Source organism: Podarcis vaucheri, assembly GCF_965113315.1.
Source record: "Podarcis vaucheri genome assembly, chromosome: 11".
Taxonomy (NCBI): domain Eukaryota; kingdom Metazoa; phylum Chordata; class Lepidosauria; order Squamata; family Lacertidae; genus Podarcis; species Podarcis vaucheri.
The window spans coordinates 43,150,010-43,162,688 of record NC_138749.1 but is presented as its reverse complement, the minus strand read 5'-3'; the positions used below and the strand labels follow the sequence as shown (position 1 = coordinate 43,162,688).

The 12,679-nt window shown below is 44.2% G+C and overlaps 1 long non-coding RNA gene across 1 annotated transcript; it reads right to left on the bottom strand.

Annotated features, from left to right (window-relative positions):
- Positions 1-3,232: 3,232 nt before the first annotated feature.
- LOC309514767 lies at positions 3,233-6,398 on the bottom strand. The gene is made up of 3 exons (XR_014212186.1): positions 6,316-6,398; positions 5,794-5,915; positions 3,233-3,478 (listed from the first exon to the last, which is right to left on the bottom strand). It is a non-coding gene; the product is annotated as an uncharacterized lncRNA (long non-coding RNA).
- Positions 6,399-12,679: the final 6,281 nt, after the last annotated feature.

Sequence of the window (12,679 nt, the reverse complement as noted above, 5' to 3'; positions counted from 1 at the left end):
CCCTGGAATAATTTTGACAATATGGAACACAATTTGCATAATTTGTGCTGATTGTTACTTAGCACATACTGAAATACAAAGTGGGTTTTTAAAAATTATTTTATTCTGTCAGATTTCGGGGAAGTTGAATTTTACACACTATAGGGAGGATATTAAGAGTTTAAAGCAGGCTTTCTGGAAACATTTATTCCTTGAATGTAGCGCAAGGGGTGGAAAGAGCTTTGTTTGCTGAGTCATCCTTCTCCCTACTTACATTTAAAATAAAACTGCTTTATTATTATTGACTAATAATATAAGTGCAGAGAGGAGAAAGTGAAAAAGGTAAACAATTGGTATGGGGGCTTCGGGGCCATCTGTAAGTCACTGTATAGGTCGCTCTGCTCGGTTCCAGAGGAGGAGCTCCAGTAACTTACTGTAGACTTGGAAAGTAAATCAAAAGGTGTTGTGGAATGTTAGCTGACAACTGGAACACTGGATAGCTCAGCTGGTTAGAACATGGTGACAATAACGCCAAAGTCACAGGTTTGATCCCCATATGGGGCAGTGCATATTCTTGCACTGCAGGCATTTGGGTGAGATGATTCTCAGGGTATCTTCCAGTGCTATGATTCTATGAAAGCGCATGCCAAATCAGTGCAGTTATTCCTAAATACAGACACAAATAGCACAACCAGGAAGAAAATCCAAAGATCAAAGCTAATGATTTGCATTTGCATTTTATTGCATTCTTATTGATAACCCTGCAAAGTAGTTCAGTATAATTATTATCATCATCCCATATTGTACACTGAGGCAGAGAGTAGCTTACCTAAGAAAGCTCCCACAGCAAAAGGAAGATTCCAACTGGAGACGTCTTAAATTGTAGGTCAGCTTCTCAGCTGCGACACTACATTAGCTCATGAAATGATTCTGCACTGTGGGCTTTAAACACCAAAGATGGTGAAAGCTTTTCAGCCTGAGGGCCACAATCCCTTACAGGCAACTTTTTGGGGGCCACATGTGAGAGGCAGGCAAGGTCAGAAGCAAAGGGGGGGGACACAATTGGGCCAGGCAAGCAATATGATGTCTTAGCTTTGTGCAGCAGGATACATTCCAGCCATTCAAAAGTCAGAGGGCACATCGCCATAGACACCCCTCTTCATCCAAGTAAGAAAAGGCCATTATCATGAACACATTCTAGCTTAGCAAAAGCACCCGCAGAGGGTGCAGGTTAGGGGTGTAGCTTACAGAAGGAGCTTGGTCTGGGCCGTGGCAGACTTTGGGTTCTCAAATTTCAGTGGAGAAGCAAAAAAATTCAGGCCCCTCCTCTCTCGTGCTCCTTCTACAGTGTTGTGGTTTGAACCTACAACTCTACTCCCCCATTCAAATAACTAGCTTCCTGTGGCTGCTTGGCAGTAGATGGGAGGGGCAGGGGTAGGAGGCATCCGAATATCTGATCACGGATCTGCTTCATCGCATGTACTTTAGCCCTAGTCATATGACTTTGCTTGTCCTCTCCCTTCCTACAGACTGCTTCACTGGCTCAGGCAGCATGGTAACTTGGGTGCTCAGAAGAAGAAAGGGTTAACAGGCTGTGTTTAATCCACTTTTGACTTTTAATCTCTAAGAAATCCTCCTTCCCCCCCCAAAAAAAAATCCTCCATAAAAGCTACAGAAAATTAACCATAGCAAGGTTGCTCATGTTTGTAGGCTTCTGTGCCATTGAGATGTACGTTCTCCCTCTTCTCACACCTATTTGCATAATTGCAACCCCCCACCCACCAACACTGACGAGAAACTATTGCACTTTCCGTGCTGCTAATTCATAAGGTTGCCTAGCAACTGGATGGGCTCTCTCACCTCAGACTAATCTATTCATATATACTGTGGCCTTTGCCCAGTTCTGTAGCACTTGAAGAACCATGTGCCTTACATCACGGATATTCAGAGAAGGAATTTACGACGGCACTAAAAAGATAACCCAATTACATATACCTGGAAATTTTGCAGGGAAATTACTAGGCAAGGCACATGCCAGGTGTGAGATCTGGGCTAATGATAGTGAACAATAGATGGATTAAATACTCAGGGCAGGTGTTGTGAGGCACAAGGAAAAGTTAGTAAATGAAAATGAGCAGCAGGGAAGTGGGAGGCTTGTGGAGAACCCCATGAAATATGTGAAAAGAGGAAAAAATGAAAGTTAGCCCTGGGGACCAAGGAGTCACCTGCCTCTGAGTTATGTTGTCATCACCATTTGGTGACAGTTTGCCTAAGAGTTCCATTTTAAGTTAGTATAAATTAGTGCTGTGCTGGATTTCTATCTCAACCACCCACCCACACCCCATTTTTTTTTACCGTTCTCCATCAGTTAATGAGAAAAGAACTAACTAGCATTCAAATATTATGAAAGGGCAGAGAAAATTCCAGATAAATTCTCAAGGGTGGAGCACACGGTTTTTGCTGCACGTACTTTTAATATGGCCTAGGGGTGCTTCTTTCCTTCACGCTACACATCAAATCTCTAGTGGTCCGCATTCTGCAGCTTTCCTGGGTACCCATATTCCCTAAGAACCTCATGATGTCCTTGTTCTTCTTTTAAGCAAAGTCTTTTGATTAATTAATTCAGGCATAGGCAAATTCGGCCCTCCAGATGTTTTGGGGCTACAACTCCCATCATCCCTAGCTAACAGGACCAGTGGTCAGGGATGATGGGAGTTGTAGTCCCAAAACATCTGGGGGGCTGAATCTGCCTATGCCTGAATTAATTTATTTTAAAGAATTGTGCACAAAGCTTTTTTAACGGGAAGACCTTCCTAAAAAATAAAATAAAACCAGCACATATGGCGATCTCAGGCCCTCGGTAGCTCAGAGAAGACCTTCTGAGAGGACTCTTCCCATAGGTCTCGTTCAGATCAGGAAGTGCAGGCAGCTGGGGAGGCTGCAGAGTTCAAACCACCCATGGTCACCTTGCAAAGTTAAAATAAGCTCAACCCTGTCCCCACCAAAAGTTGAAAGAAATTTAAAAGCTCGCCGAGAATGACAAAGCCAAATGGAAGCCTCTTTCTCAAAGGAATGAATATTTTCGGAAATAGGAGAACAGGATTCAGCTCAGCACTGTTATACAGTGTTATACAGAGGATACTCTGGCATAGCATTTTTTCCCCGTAGTATAGCAGCAATAAAAGAAATAGCCACGCTATACATGCAGCGATTCCCAAGAGGAGGCCTTATTAATTTCACACTAAGCAAAAAGTGCTATTTGAATCTTGTTTATTATATATACCACAGCGGTTATGTTACACTGTGGGCTGGGCTCCAAAATTGTTCAACTGCCGCTCCTGTCCTTTTCCAGCAACATGCTGAAAGAGGAAGGAGGGAAAAATATCTCCCAGATATTGTTAACTCCCAGATCTTGCCATCTCCAGACAGCATGGCCAATGGTTAGAGATGATCGGAGTTGTGATTCAACAACATTCGGAGGGCAACATGTTGGCTTCTCCTGAGAACGTAACCAGAAAAGAAAAAGATAGCAGCAGGGGTGTTTTTAGAGACAAAGATAAGCAAGCTATGGCTGTAATCTTATACAGTGGTACCTCAGGTTACAGACACTTCAGGTTCCAGACTCCGCTAACCAAGAAATAGTACATCAGGTTAAGAACTTTGCTTCAGGATGAGAACAGAAATCTCATGGCAGCAGCGGGAGGCTCCATTAGGTAAAGTGGTACCTCAGGTTAAGAACAATTCAGGTTAAGAATGGACCTCCAGAAAGAATTAAGTTCTTAACCCGAGGTACCACTGTACTTACTTACCATTAAATTCAGTGGGATTTATGTCTGAGTAATTGTGATTATGCCATGAGTCTTTTCAAAACACAGCCTTGGACATTTGCCCCATAATTAAAGCGTAAACTCAAAGGAGAAAAGCTTTCAGGTAGTTGATTTTCTAGGTATATTTAGGGGAAGGCCCAGGAGGCCAGAGGCCCAGGTCCCTTGTGCTGGGACCCATATCTCCTATTCTACCATGGCCCCCTCAGCTTTGTCAGGATCTGGCATGATTTGACAGCCTGAAATGCAAACAGGAGGAGCAGATGAGGGACTGGAAGGTGGGCACCCAGGGGTGTAACTCTAAAAGTCAGAGAGGAGGTTATAGAGAGAAAGGGTTGCAGTAATATAAGATTAGATTAAGAAAGGACTATGATGAATTAGGACGGGAAAAAACATTTATAAGTTGCTATAAAAATTTGGACATGAGGATGCAGAAAGGGGAGGTATGGGGAAGTCCGAGGAAAGAAGTTTATGAAAGGACATTATGAAATTATATTTGTTTGTTTGTTTGTTTTTCTTTTATGTTTGTTTGTTATAAAAACTTTTGTAAAACCAATAAAAATTTTATAAAAAAAAAAATAAAAGTCAGAGAGGAGGAACCAGATATAGAAGATCTCTCCATTGCCCCTTCTGTGGAGCGCAGAACGTCACCAGGAGGGGACTTGAACCAGCCAGAAGAAGAAGAAGAAGGGGAGGAGGAGGAGGAGGAGGAGGAGGAGGAGGAGGAGGAGGAGGAGGAGTTTGGATTTGATATCCCGCATTATCACTACCCTAAGGTGTCTCAAAGCGGCTAACATTCTCCTTTTCCCTTCCTCCCCTACAACAAACACTCTGTGACGTGAGTGAGGCTGAGAGACTTCAAAGAAGTGTGACTGGCCCAAGGTCACCCAGCAGCTGCATGTGGAGGAGCGGGGAAGCGAACCCAGTTCACCAGATTACGAATCCAATGCTCTTAACCACTACACCACACTGGCTCTCTGGAGTAGAATCTGGAGGCACAGTGGGGGCAGCTCCCCCCCTTTCCCTGTTGCTGCAGGGGGGTGGGGTGAATGAGGGCCACCAGTTGTTGTAGCCATGCTGCCACCATGCTTGGCTCCACCCCCTGGCTCACGCACATGATGTCAGGACATTGTCTTGGGCCCCTGCAATGTTTTCGAGAAGTTGGTGTCAGTTCTCATTTCTTAGTACAGAAAGTATGGATCTGATGTGTAGAGATCCTTCCTATTCTGTTTACTACAAGAAGGTTCAAGAAACTTCTCTGTGTGAAAGGAGGTTTCTGTTTGGGTTATTTCTCTGGGAAGCTGAGTACAGCTGGTTTAAACTGGTTCTGTTATCTTTCTGCCAAGGTTGTGCTGACTATAATAGTAAGACCAGGAGGTCTCACTTGCTTTCTCTTTTCTGTCTCCTTTGTTCTGGTGTTCTGTTTCTGCATGCTGTAGTGTCAAGTTTTAGACCAGGCTTCCTCAACCTCAGCCCTCCAGATGCTTTTGGCCTACAACTCCCATGATCCTTATCTAGCAGGACCAGTGGTCAGGGATGATGAGGATTGTAGTCTCAAAACATCTGGAGAGCCGAGGTTGAGGAAGCCTGTTTTAGACTTATTATAAGTTTTGTAAGTTTCATGGTAAGTGCTGCAACTGGATTTCTTATGGACAGTGCAAATCCTGAATGTATTGGATTTGTGACCACTTGTGCTCTTTTGCCTTCAGCACCAGTAAAAGCTCTGCTGGATGAAGTGCAATTGCTTCTGGTCTATTTAAGTTTTTTCCTGCTCCCTATTCATGGGTGTCAATTGGTGCCTCTGCCCTGCAGGTACCCTCCCAAATTTGTTTTGGGGATTCCCCCAGCCCTTGCATGCAAGTGATGAAACCACATGGGTGAGGTTGATGCTTTCCGTGGAAATGGGCACCATTACAATCACAAATAAAGTCCCATTACTTGAATTCTAATTTTCTACATTGCTAAAAGTAATTTTATCAGATTCTCTTACTATTTCTTCATGTTCAGAACAGAACTCCTTACGGCGATCCCAGCACTGCTGCCCTAACACCTGGAATGTTATTTCAGACATTCAGCTCCTTCATGTAAAATTCCCAATATTACAGGAATCCACTGAAAGGCAGGAGAAGAAAGAGAAAAGTTTCCAAAACATGTTGGAGGCGAAGTATCACATTCAACCACAAAAGCAACTCTTTGAGCCCTGAGGATTTGCTTGCATTTAATTTGCAACTCATCTTCGTTTTATTTTTATTTCTTAAGATGCAGATAGCTTTCAAATCTCTACGGCACACAATGATCCAACATGAAAACAGATAGGATACCAGAAAGGTCACAGAGACAGAAAATTCAATAGAATATTATTATTATTTTTAAAGGGGGGGGGAATCCATATTTTTCAACTGATGGGAGAAAACTCTTTCCCAGGGGAAGGAGAGACACCTTCCAAGCCTTGGCAGCATCCCAGGCCCAGAAGAGTTACCTAGGATGATTATTCTAAAGCCCTTGTGCTTACTTAGATAAGCAGAGTTGTTTGCGGCATGCCAGGAGAACAGTTATGATCACTTGGAAGAATTTTTCTGCTTTCATGTCCCCAACCACAACAGCAAAGAGACAGTGTTTTAAAGAATTCCTGCCTATAGAGATAAGGAAATGATTATAACATTTCAAACTAATGGGCCAGCCTTACCCATTAAGCAGAGTGAGGTGGCTATGTCAAGCAACAGAGGCTGGCGGGATGGGGGGGGGGTACAATGACAAAGTACTGGAGAACAAAGCAGTTTATGTCATGCCATCTGCCCTGCTGCCCTCAGATGCAGCAGGTGACAAACCAGTGTTGCTCAATTGCCAGTCGTATAGGAATATTGTATACAGAATTGGGAGTTCGGAGGGCATCTCAGCAAAGGCCCATGGGCTGGACATGACTGGCTTTCTTCATTATGTTTGCAGTGAAAATACGAACTTTATATGCTTCGTTGACAAAAGTTTATTCCCTCCCCTCCCCCCTTTTCTGTTGAAATGCTTGTTTGCCCTTTATTTTGGCCTTTTAGAAGTTTGAGAAGCTGCTTATAATTAGGGGCGGGGAGAATTTGGGTTCAGTTCTCATTTCTATGTGAACCTATGCAATTTGCACTTTCTGAAATAATACAGAAACTGAAATGCAGCTAACCTTTTGAAATTCACACTTCTCTTTTTTCATTTCATTTCATTTATTGATTTACGGCTATTAGCCCATAAAATATGTACAAACATAAAAAAGCACAAAGACTTAAAAACCGAAATATCTGACAACAGGAGGTGAACGCTGCGATGCAAGGGTGGGTCATTGGGCAAAGCCAAATAACAGGATGTGGCCCGGGGAGCTCCAAGGGACGGTTCACAGAAAAAGGAAAACTGGAGACGAGATCCGACATGCACTCTCATCATAACTGTCCGATTAGATTTTGATGTTGTTGTTGTTTTTTGGTGGTTTTTGCATGTGAGATAACCGCATTCAGGAATCTCGCCACCTGCAGGGTAACAGAAGGATCTGTATCCTGCAAAAGCAGTGCGGCGTGTGACTCAACAGGCCTGCTAACCAAGCGCAGTAAAGCAGGGCCCAGGAATTTAGTCCTGGCTATGCTATGTAGGGGACAGTTGAACATTATATGTGGAAGAGATTCAACAGTTTTCCCATCACACACGCATAGCGGAGACACCAAACCCTTGGAAAATCTGTGGCTCAGCAGGTTCGATGGAAGGACATTGAACCTTGCACGAATAAATGCAAGTTGGTGTGGTACTGATGAAAGAGATGACATGTATGATGGAAGGTCAAGTGGTGGGGTTATTCCGTGATACCTGGGGGAGCAGACACCCCCACCTCTGGCAAGGTTGTGTTGATTTTCAATGTCTGCTAATCTTTGCTCAATGAGGCTTTTAGCTGAGCGTAAGTTCATCTTTAGGGAGTCCGCTGGGGAAATTCCGATGCTCAGAAGTTTGGCATGGATTTTTCCTACCCACGGATTAACAAATTCGTCCCGCCAGAGGCACTGAAAAAGGTAATGGTCGGGAAGCCTATGCCAGCTGGACAGCCAATAGCCAAAGACTCGCTTCCAGATGACAGTCTCCAATGTTGCAATCCTTAACTCCAGACGTATGGCTGCGTTGCTCACACACATGGGGAGTTTCAGGAGGCGACGGAGAAACTGATTCTGCAATGTCTCCAGCGATGTTAAATTGGACCCAGGGGCCCAGAGCGGGGCAGCATAGCAGAGGGTGGAAACCACTTTTGCGTGGTATACCTTCAAAGCAGAAGGGATGTGGGAGGCTCCGTCAGCCGCAAAAAATTGGAGTAGAGCATAAAGTATTGTTTTCCCTTTGTTTAGTAAATACTGTATCTGTGGCTTCCAGCTTAGGTTGTAGTGAAAAAAGACTCCCAGGTATTTAAATTTGAAAACCTGTTCTAATTGGACTCCATCTAACTTCCAGCTGTAAGTTTTCCGAGACCTGGTAAAGACCAGGACTTTAGATTTCCCATGATTAATTGTCAGGTGGTTGAGTTTACAATAAGCCGCAAAAATCTTTAGAGCTCTGCATAAACCGACTCTAGAGTAGGAAAGGATCGCTGCATCATCGGCGTATAGGAGCAAAGGGCAGCGAAAATCGGCTAGGCGGGGGGCATGAATGTTGGCTTGAGACTCATTCAGAAAGAGCTTCATATCGCTAATAAACAGGTTGAAGAGGTTGAATTCTGCTTTGCTGTATCTATACCTGGTTTGGTACAACTGCAGGTGGCCCTGAAACTGTTGTAAGTCAAGTGCTGACGGGCTTTTCTGTACCCTATCTATAATAACCATGCTGGATTTACAAAATATTTTATTTCTTCAGAGCCTCGGGACATTTGGATGGCAGGCCTTTGAAATGAGCTTTTTAAGACAGAGACCTGTCAGCTCTCAACCTAAGTGTCTGTTGGAATTGCATGAATGTTTCCTTGCAGTAAAGTTATGGGATCATCTGGGAACCTGAAATGCCCTCCAGAACCAGAGAAGGCCTCACGGGAGTTCGGGTACACAGGAATTCCAAAGAAAGATGCTCAAACCAGCAGAGTGATCAGGTCTAACGATTTATTAAAAAAGGGTACAGACTTACAACAAAAGTCCAACATTTCCCTCCTTGCCCCTGGCTCACAGCATTCTGTGGGACAGATTCCACAGCAAGGGGATGGCTCATCCACACCCAAATAAAGATACACACAATCTTTATAGGCTCAGGTAGGCTACACCTGGGGCCTGTGGATACATCAGAGTGTGTGAAACACGTATAAGCTCACTGCTACAGCTGCTACCAATTAGGTAGGAGGTCATCTGGATCATCAATATCCTGCGAGCAGGGCTTCCAGACAAGCTTGCATTTTCAGGTCAACTCAGGACCAGATTTGTTTGGCTGGTTCTGTTCTCCTATCCAATGGCGTACAAATTATGTCCATTGCTGGGACTGGGAGGGCCAAGCTACAATGTGGGAGGGTGCCGCAGATAAGAATTGTAAATATTATGCAAGTGAATGTCCTTCCTAAACCTCTGCATGTGTCTGCCATTCCTTCTGCTTCAACAAGAAAGAGACATGAATGTATGATTGTTCAAAGTAACAGCAATCATACTTTGAGCTGTAATAGAAAATGCAACCATGAATGGAAAGGAAGACTATTGGCCCAGTGAAAACTGCGAAGGGAAGGTTTTGAAATGCGGTTTACCCACTTATGGAAGAAGTTGCTTTTATGCGTGAACAGAAGGCATACCTTTGGTTGCTCAAGAATTGGAATGGAAGGTGTTACTAATGCCTGCATTTTGTGTACGTCCCCATCTTGGAGAAAGAGTAAGAAATAAGAGAGAAATTGCCTTATCTAAGGTCAAAATAAGGCTCTCTTTTAGTAATGATGTGTCAGGTACGTTTTGGTTCAGCCTTCCTTTGGTATGAGGCAGCAAGGGCAATGAGAATGGCTGAATGCCCTCAGTCAGGCATTAAAAACATTAATAAATGTTTCAATTAATGCTTGAGGAGGGAATCAATGGTGAACAGTATAACATATGCTTAGTTTTCCTGGCGCTGGATTACATTTGGCCAAAGGAGTGTGCGCCCTGGTGAGAAACGAATGCTGCACCTATATTCCAGATAACAGCAGGGGAATAGGTAAGGATATTGATTTGGGACCCTAAGCTATAGCTTGTTTAGCTTATACGTAAATCCGGCACTGCATATGGTTAAGATAGATGGGGGTAGTGGATGGATGGGTAGAAGAGGAAAGAGGGGTAAAAAGGTTAGGAGTGAGATTAGCATCATAAGGTGATACCCAACAGACTATCAGGAGCGAGGGATGCAGGGACTGAAATAGTTAATTTGTCATGAAGAGAAACTGCTAGGTGGAATGAAAACAAGGCATATTTGACTGGATTGAAAGGGGAGTAAGCAAGCTATGTTACAGGTATCAAAACATTTGGAGACGTCAGGAGATGGAGAACGCAACAAATCACGCTGTAGGAGCTTCAAAGAGAATTGCAGATTGAGCAGTTATGCATAGCTGACAGTGTAAAATAGGGTAGCAACAAAGGGAACGAACAGTGCCACGTCAAAAGGTGTAAACTGCTTATTGGTTTGTGTCGTTGAAATGATGCTTTAAGATTGTGTTGAACTAAGGCAACGACAGGGTGGGTTTGATGTTGATGTACCTCTGCTTGCATGGCGTTTGAATCCTTTGTAGTGACTTCTTCATTGGGATTGCACATGCAATAAATCTTCCCTGATTCATACCTCGTTACTATTGCCCTCCGGGAAGGGAACCTAAAATTCACCTGCAAGAAGAGCCTGCTGGATTTGCCCAATGACCCATCTCTTCCGGCATCCTGTTCATCCTGATTTTCCTGCACGCCCAGCCCTCCGCACTCCATTATGCAATGTTCCTTCTAATAGTGAGCTAAGGTGGTTTAGCGCCCATGAGATTGGAAGTGACATGGGAGCATTCTTCGTGTCTTTTTGTGTATGGAGGAAACCTAGATAAGCAGAACTACATAAACAAATACCTGGTAGTGGAGGGGTGAAGGTCAGGATGACCAATGGAGAGCCAGGCTAAGGACCTCTAAAGCCATTTAAGAACCTCTGACACCATTTTAGAGAGCAAACTAGAAGCTAAAAGCATAAAGTCATTTTAGAAAGCTAAAGACTATTTCTCTTTCTCATGTTTGTCACTTTGCCACCTTTTGCAGAGGCAGCAAGCATGCAAGCTTGTGGGTGCAGCTAGCTTGCCCCTGCAGGAAGTTTGCCAGTTGAGGTTAAGCCATTTCTTAGAAACGACCCCTGACAAGCAGGACGTAGCTAACCACCTAGAGAAACTGTCAAAACCACAGGATGCGCTTCCAGTAAACACCTGCTCAAGCCCAGTTCCAGGAACTGGTAAATAGGTTATAAGCCAGTAGCGCCACCTAGTGGAATAGGCAACTTGGAACCGAAAGGACACACCAATTTATTAATTGGTTGAGCTTTAATGAATATGCATCAATGACCATAGGAAATTGTCAATCATTGGCTAAAGGGATGCCAAGGGGCTGAACTGTGCTTTGCAAGAAGGTATATGAGTTAGCTACCCCCAAGGAGGGGTGGGCATTCTTCATTTTCCTGAATGCACCCTATTTGCTTTTTGTCTGACAAAAATCCAAATTAAAAAAAAACTTTTTCTTTAAGAAACTTTGCTGCCTGATTTTTTTCATTCCTGGTCTGTATTTCTGAAGTCCCTTTCATTTCTGGTGCCGTGACTCGGATCAGAAGGACTTTAAGTGTCCTCAGAGACCAGGAGGCAGCTCCCTTGCCCTCTGGGCAGTGACGGCGGAGGGCCAACAGACCTCCTGGCTTCCAGGTGCACACCGAACCTTTTCTTCGGAGGGGGACAGAAGGCAACTTGACCCTCTTGCTGTATCCTGGGACAGAGGACAACGGATTTGAAGAGCCGAGGTTGGGAGGACAGGGCAGAGAACAGCCGGCTGGGGTGAGTACATGGCAACAAACCCTGAGGGGATAGGAAATCCTCCTTTAATTAAGGAGAAGGGAGATCCTGATCAAATCTCCAGCGTGGATAGTGGCATTAAGGAGAAGGGTTGACCCAACCACCCACGCTTTGGTATTAGGAAGGAGAGAAAGGGGGGGCACAGGGTGGTTAGTGTATGGTACAACGTCTGGCGAGAGAGGCATTTTGTGCATGTATGTGTGTTATCCCGGGGCATTCCCCTGGGGTCGTAGCAACAAGTACTCCATTTCCCAGTCGGGCGACCGCACCTGGGTGAGAAAAGTTGCGAAATGAATGTGTGAGTGTTTGGTGTGGGGACGCTGTACAGGGCCATACTGAAAATGGGAGGGGGGAGGCTCGAAAGGCTTGAAAGGTCCAGTAATCCCCCTTCAATGTATGTTAAACAACTTCAAGAAAGGATTCAGTGGAGACTATGGCATAGACCAGGGGGGACATCCTGACCAGATCCCCTATATAGACAACTGGCTGAAGGTTGTAGATGACAAACCCCCCCCCCCCGGTTGAAGAAATGCAGGACTGAACATTGCAAAGTCACTCCCTCATGTCAGGTTTTGGAGAGGGAAGATGTCCAAAAGAAGTGCAGTGTTTATGGAGAAGAGTGTACAGAACAGTAAGCAGTTATTACTGCATTAACAGAGGAAAATAAAAGAAAAGAGCATGAAACAGGATGCTGCTATAGAATTAATGTAACAGGATCTTGAGCAGACAAATGAAGGACTTAATAGATTAAACACAAGTCATTTAGAAGAGAGGTCTCAACTAATTCAAGACCTCCAGAGGCATGGAAGAGAATTTGACAACCTCAGAGAGGTTTTAGCTGAGAAAG